The sequence below is a fragment of the Scyliorhinus torazame genome, chromosome 10, assembly GCF_047496885.1.
Source record: "Scyliorhinus torazame isolate Kashiwa2021f chromosome 10, sScyTor2.1, whole genome shotgun sequence".
Lineage (NCBI taxonomy): Eukaryota > Metazoa > Chordata > Chondrichthyes > Carcharhiniformes > Scyliorhinidae > Scyliorhinus > Scyliorhinus torazame.
In genome coordinates, this window is record NC_092716.1 from 192,510,305 (window position 1) to 192,516,822 (window position 6,518).

Below are 6,518 nucleotides of genomic sequence, written 5' to 3' on the forward strand. Positions count from 1 at the left end.
TAGTAAATGTTTCATACAAATCTACCATTACTTTTTTATTGCTGTTCTCCTACCGTTGGAAGAGAAACAGAAACAGCGAGAGATCGGCAACACGAGCAAGAGATGGTGCTGATAGCAGACAGCGTCATAGATTCTGATGGACAGAAAGACAGAGGGTGGCAGAGTGAGACATACAGGCAGAGAGACAGTGAGGTAGGGCTGAAGACATGGGCAGAGTCGGACAGGCAGAGAGAAATAGGTCTTGACTTTGTGCAATGGAGTGAAATATGCTATTGCTGAGTTGGCAGCAGTGAGTCACAGCACATTTTACATCTCTCACGATTTTTATTTTGAATGAGGTCAGGGGCTGCCGACTCACTAGAGCACCAAGCCAATATCTACCCCAGAGAGTTATTCAGTTATTGGTTGATTGACAGAGTGCCGATGCAGTGAATGCCAATCCAAAGAACTGAGGGTAGTTGTGATGAGAATGTTATTTTAGCTGCTGAAAGGAGAAGGTCACAATATGGGATGATGTAATGTTCTCTTAAAGGAAAAGGCATCCTGAATACTTCTCCGTTGGCTGATTATTATTTGTGACATGCGGAGAAGAATGATGACTGGTGTTTCTACATGAGCCATCGTTCAGCCTGTTTCCCCCCCGCAGCACCCCCCCCCCCACCCCCCCCCCCCCCCCACCCGCCCAGTGCAGTTGCAAAAGGTTTTGTGCAAGCTCCAAGAGTAGCATTTTTATTTCTGAAGCAGAAGGTTGGGGGTTCAAGGCCCACAACCTACACTAGCATTTTTGTGCAGTACACTGAGGGAGGGAGTGTCATACTGTCAAAGGTTAAATATTCCAGATAAGATGTCAAACTGAGGCCACGTTTGTCTGTTTCGGTGGAAGGTCCCATGGGCAACATTCCTTCTTCCAGCAACAGCATCAAAAACAGACAGACTGATCGTGGATCTCATTAGCTGTAAGAAAGTCCAAACCCCTCTGTTTTCTTGCTAACAGTTTCTGTATTTCGCAAGTAATTCAGGAGGATTCAAGGCAATGGGATTAGTTTTGGACTGCTCTGATAGGATTGGGCAAATAGGCTTCCGTCTGAGCTGTACCTCTCAATGGCTTTATGAGCTCAAAATGCTTTATACAGGCCAAGATGGTACAAAAGGACCTTACATTTTAATTTTTTTGTCACAATGCACCACGCATTGCAATTCTTTTCTTAAAAGTATTTTTTATTCTCCTTTTTCACATTTTCATCAAATTTACACCCAGCAACAAATAATCAACAGTAACAAATACAATGGCAATCCCCTGGCCAACAATCCCTTGATCCCACCACCCCCAAACAACCCGCAACATTTTAAACATGATGTGGAGATGCCAGCGTTGGACTGGGGTGGGCTCAGTAAGAAGTCTTCCAACACCAGGTTAAAGTCCAACAGGTTTGTTTTGAATCACTAACTTTCGGAGCACAACCCTTTCAGCAGGCGTGATTCAGACCTGAGGAAGAAGCTGCTCTCCAAAAGCTAATGATCCAAAACAAACCTGTTGGACTTTAACCGGGTGTTGTAAGACTTTTAACTGTGCCAACATTTTAAATACAAACACCAAAGAAAAAGAATCAGGAATCCACCATCACCCCATACATAATCACCAACAACATATACACTCCAACCCAACTGCCACCCCAATCTCCTCTGCCTAATTTTCGATGCCATCCAATTCCTGAAAATGCATAATAAACAAAGCCCATGAATTGTAGAACCCTCCCATCCTTCCCCTCAACTCGAACTTCACTTCTTCGAGTGTTAAGAACTCCAGCAGATCCCCCCCCCCCTGCCACACCAGGGCACAAGTTGGAGAAGCGGACCTCCATTCCGTAGGGTGGTGACCCACTTTAGATATCGTGGGCGGACCTCCACCCCAGCGGGATCGCCTTTGGACGATCAATGAGGTGAAGGCTAAGACATCTGCCTCCACATCCGCTTCAAACCCCGGCCGATCCAACACCCCGAATATGGCTTCAAGGGCACCCGGTTCGAGTTTCATATGCACCACCTTCGAGATTACCCTGAAGACCTCCCTCCAATACCCCTCCAGTTTTGGACAGGACCAAAACATATGAAGGTGATTTGCAACCCCCCCCCCCCCAAGGCATCCACAAACATCCTTTACCCCCTCAAAGAGTCGGCTCACCCTCGGCTTTGTGAGGTGCGCCCTATACACCCTTCAGCTATATCAGCCCCAACCTCGCACATGAAGTTGAAGCATTTACCCTCCGGAGCACCTCACACCACAACCCCTCCTCCATATCCTCTCCCACCTTGCCAAATCCGCTTTCACCCTTCCCACCAAACTAGTTATATTATATCCACGGAGCCCCCCGCCCAATCCCGTGCCACATGCACCCCACGATATCTAAAGTGGGTCACCACCCTACGGAATGGTGAATGGTAGCCCCCCTTCCCCTGCTCCCACCCCTGACCGGGACACCACAAAATATTCACTTTTGTCTAAAGTTAGCCTATACCCTGAAAAAGACCCAAACACCCAAAGCAGCTCCAATATACCACCCATTGACACGCTCGGTTCCGATACATACAAGTCATCCGCATACAAAGAAACCCTCTGCTCCACACCCCCTGCACACCTCTCCACATCTCCAAACTCCTCATCGCGATGGCCAAAGGCTCAATCGCAAGTGCAACAGGGAGGACATGAGGCATCCCTGTCTGGTCCCTCGATGCAGAGCAAAATACCCCAAATTCATGTTTTTCGTGTAGACACTCACTCTCGGCTCCCTATACAGCAGTCTTACCCAATCCACAAATCGTGGCCCAATCCCAAACTGCTCCAGAACCGCCATCAAATACCCCCACTCTACCCGGTCAAACGGCTTCTCGGCGTCCAACACCACTACCACCTCTGTCTCCCTCCCTTCCGCCGGTGCCATAACCAGGTTCAATACCCTCCTAATGTTCGAAAAGAGCTGCCTCCCCTTCACAAACCCCATCTGATCTTCCTCTATCACCTTCGGGAGGCACTCCTCCAACCTACCCGCCAATACCTTCGGCAACACCTTTGCATTCCACATTCAAGAGTGATATGGGTCTTGTCATGTGAGAGTACCTTTAAGAAATGGGTGTTTAAGAAATGTACCTTTAAGAAATGGGTGTTTATCAGTGATGTCAGAGTGTGTTTGGAGCTGGGCTGTCTGTCAGCTTTTTACTTTCATTTTAGGCTGTTTGCTGAAGAGTGTGTTCTAGTTTCGTTTTCAGAGCTGGATAGTTGCAGTCACAGCCAGAAGGGGTAGTAGTCTCTCTCTCTGTAATCTAAAAACTGTAAATCGATCCTTTGGTGATTTAAAACTAATAACTGCTCTCAGCAGTGACTTTAACCTGATGTGCTTCTGTTTAAAGGTGTTTTAAGTCGTATGGATGTTAAAAGGACAGCTTAAGGATTACTTAGTGTTGTATTCTTTGGGGGTTGTATTTGAATTAATGGTTGCTAAGATGTTCACTGTATGTTTTAAAAAGGTTAACTTGAGTTCATAGAATAAACATTGTTTTGCTTTAAAAAAAACATTTCCATTTCTGCTGTACCACACCTGTAGAGTGGACCGTGTGCTCCCCATACCACAATCTATTAAAAGTTGTGGGTCAGGTGAACTCCATGATACACTTTGGGGTTCTCTAAACTCTGGCCCAGAACACTTTGCACTGCGAGTGCCGGGAAACATGCATCTAAATGCACTCGCTATGGGACTTTGTTCCCTTTTGGGAGAATCGTGCCCAAGGTTTTTTCTTGCCTTACCTCTTATACATTGGGGACTACGGTAACATAGTGGTTATGTTACTGGACTGGTAATCTAGTAGATATGGATTATTAATTCAAAGTCTTTGATTTCAAATCTGACCACGGATTTAAATTCAGTTCATTGAATGAAACTACAATAAAAAGCTGGGACTGAATTTTCCTGCCACCAAAACTTGCTGTTGTGATGCTGCCTAGGCTTGAGACTGCTGCCAGTTAGGAGCTTCTGGTATTCCATGCCTTAAGTTGCCAAAGATGGTAAGCCTGAGCTGGTAGTAGAGGCATGCTGAGACCAGATCGGGTAGGTTAAAAGGCCAGCCCCTCTACCCAATAAACCTTGGCCCAATGGTTCTGAGGTGATCAGTGGCTCACCTACATAAAGTTGAAACTTCTGACTACTTTGAAGCCTCCTCCACCCACCACCAGCACCCACCTCACACATTATCCACTGTATGAATGGACCTCACAAGCCTTATTATAACAGTTGGAAAATGTTGAATAGCCTCTAAAACTCATTGAGTAAACAAACAGACTCTTCAAAGCAGTTATATAAACAAGATGAAAGACTTGTAAAATGATAAGACATTGCATTGCAGCAAAGAGCCCATAAAACCTCTGAGTAAACAAACAAATTTTGGAACTTCAATGTCAACAGATGTCTAGACTGAATACGTAAAATAAATGGGAAAAGATGAAATATTTACACTTGGTTATCACACTCAGCTGCCTTTTCAATAATGTGAAATGCACTCCAACTTCTCATCCATTAGATTAACTTTTTAAATAATCTGAAGACTTTTCTACATTACAGTGTTGATCTTTTACTTGACAGCTTGCCAGTTGGCAAAAATAACAATCTGACAAACACATTGGGGGCGATTTTGAGCCTGCATTAGCCATCAGAGTAAACGGCGATTTGGGTCCAAAATCTCATGAGAGTCGAAAAACAAAATCTTCGCCGGCGAGATCTTGGGCGTCATTCTCCAACCCCCCGCCGGGTCGGAGAATCGCCGGGGGCTGGCGTGAATCCCGCCCCCGCCGGTTGCCGAAGTCTCCGGCACCCGAGATTCGGCGGTGGCGGGAATTGCGCCGCGCCGGTTGGCGGGCCCCCCCGCTCGATTCTCCGGCCCGTATGGGCCGAAGTCCCGCCAATAAATTGCCTGACCCGCCGGCGTGGATTAAACCACATTTTGAACGGCGGCGTGGGCGGGCTCCGGGGTCCTGGAGAGGGCGCGGGGTGTTCTGGCCCCGGGGGGTGCCCCCACGGTGGCCTGGCCCGCGATCGGGGCCCACCGATCCGCGGGCGGGCCTGTGCCGTGGGGGCACTCTTTCCCTTCCGCCTCCGCCACGGTCTCCACCATGGCGGAGGCGGACGAGACTCCCTCCACTGCGCATGCGTGGGAAACTGTCAGCGGCAGCTGACGCTCCCGCGCATGCGCCGCCCGGGGATGTCATTTCCGCGCCAGCTGGCGGGGCACCAAAGGCCGTTTCCGCCAGCTGGCGGGCGGAAATTCCTCCGGCGCCGGCCTAGCCCCTCAATGTTGGGGCTCGGCCCCCAAAGATGCGGAGCATTCTGCACCTTTGGGGCGGCGCGATGCCCGTCTGATGGGCGCCATTTTGGGCGCCAGTCGGCGGACATCGCGCCGTTTCGGGAGAATTTCGCCCCTTATCTTCTGATTTTCCATGCCCCACATCAGTGACATAACAAGGTTCCCGACCTTCTTAATTTTAATAAATGATTATATCATTAGCGAGCCGTCCCGCCGTCATTTCCATGCTCATTGAATATTCAAACCGCACTGGCATGACATCATGCCAGTGTAGTTTACAACAACTCCGTAGCAGTGTGAAACTGGTGACCTCAACTTGTAGGGGGATATCGGAGGTGAGCGTGCGAGCCATCATTACCCACTAGGGCGTCCGGTAGAAAAAGGGCAGCAGAGAAGAAGTGGGGGAACCAGAGAACAATAGAGCATTAGAGCGCAGTACAGGCCCTTCGGCCCTCGATGTTGCACTGACCCTAAAGCCAATCTACACTAATCCATTATCATCCATATGTTTATCCAATGACCATTTAAATGCCCTTAATGTTGGCGAGTCCACTACTGTTGCAGGCAGGGCATTCCACGCTCCTACTACTCTCTGAGTAAAGAACCTACCTCTGACATCTGTCCTATATCTATCTCCCCTAAATTTAAAGCTGTGTCCCCTCGTGCTAGACATCACCATCCGAGGAAAAGGCTCTCACTGTCCACCCTATCGAATCCTCTAATTATCTTGTATCTGGGCCAGGGCTTGAATCCCGGATGTTTGGGGGGGCAGGGAGTGAGTGGTGTGGCTTTCTGGTCACTTGCCTAATGTGGGTCTCCGGGGAGTATTGTGGTGATGTTGGTGTTCAATGGGTCTGGTGCTTGGGGGGTCATTAGTGTGCCCTCCCGCATTTTGAGTCAGCTTTCTGGGATGTAAACACTGATTCTTAGGAGGGAATGCCTTTCTGGGGTGGTAGCCAGAAGGGGATGGGAGCGGGAGCAGCCATTGTGTCAGCACAGTGGGCGACAACAATATCTCAAGGTAGGGTTGGTAGGTTAGTAACACACCGGGTCAGATGGGCACATTGGGGAACTATGACAAAGGGTTATGATTTGCTCCATGAGGGCAGAAGGATCGTCAGACTGAGGGGGCAACGACACCATTAACATTTCTCCCGCACCCTCAGGCT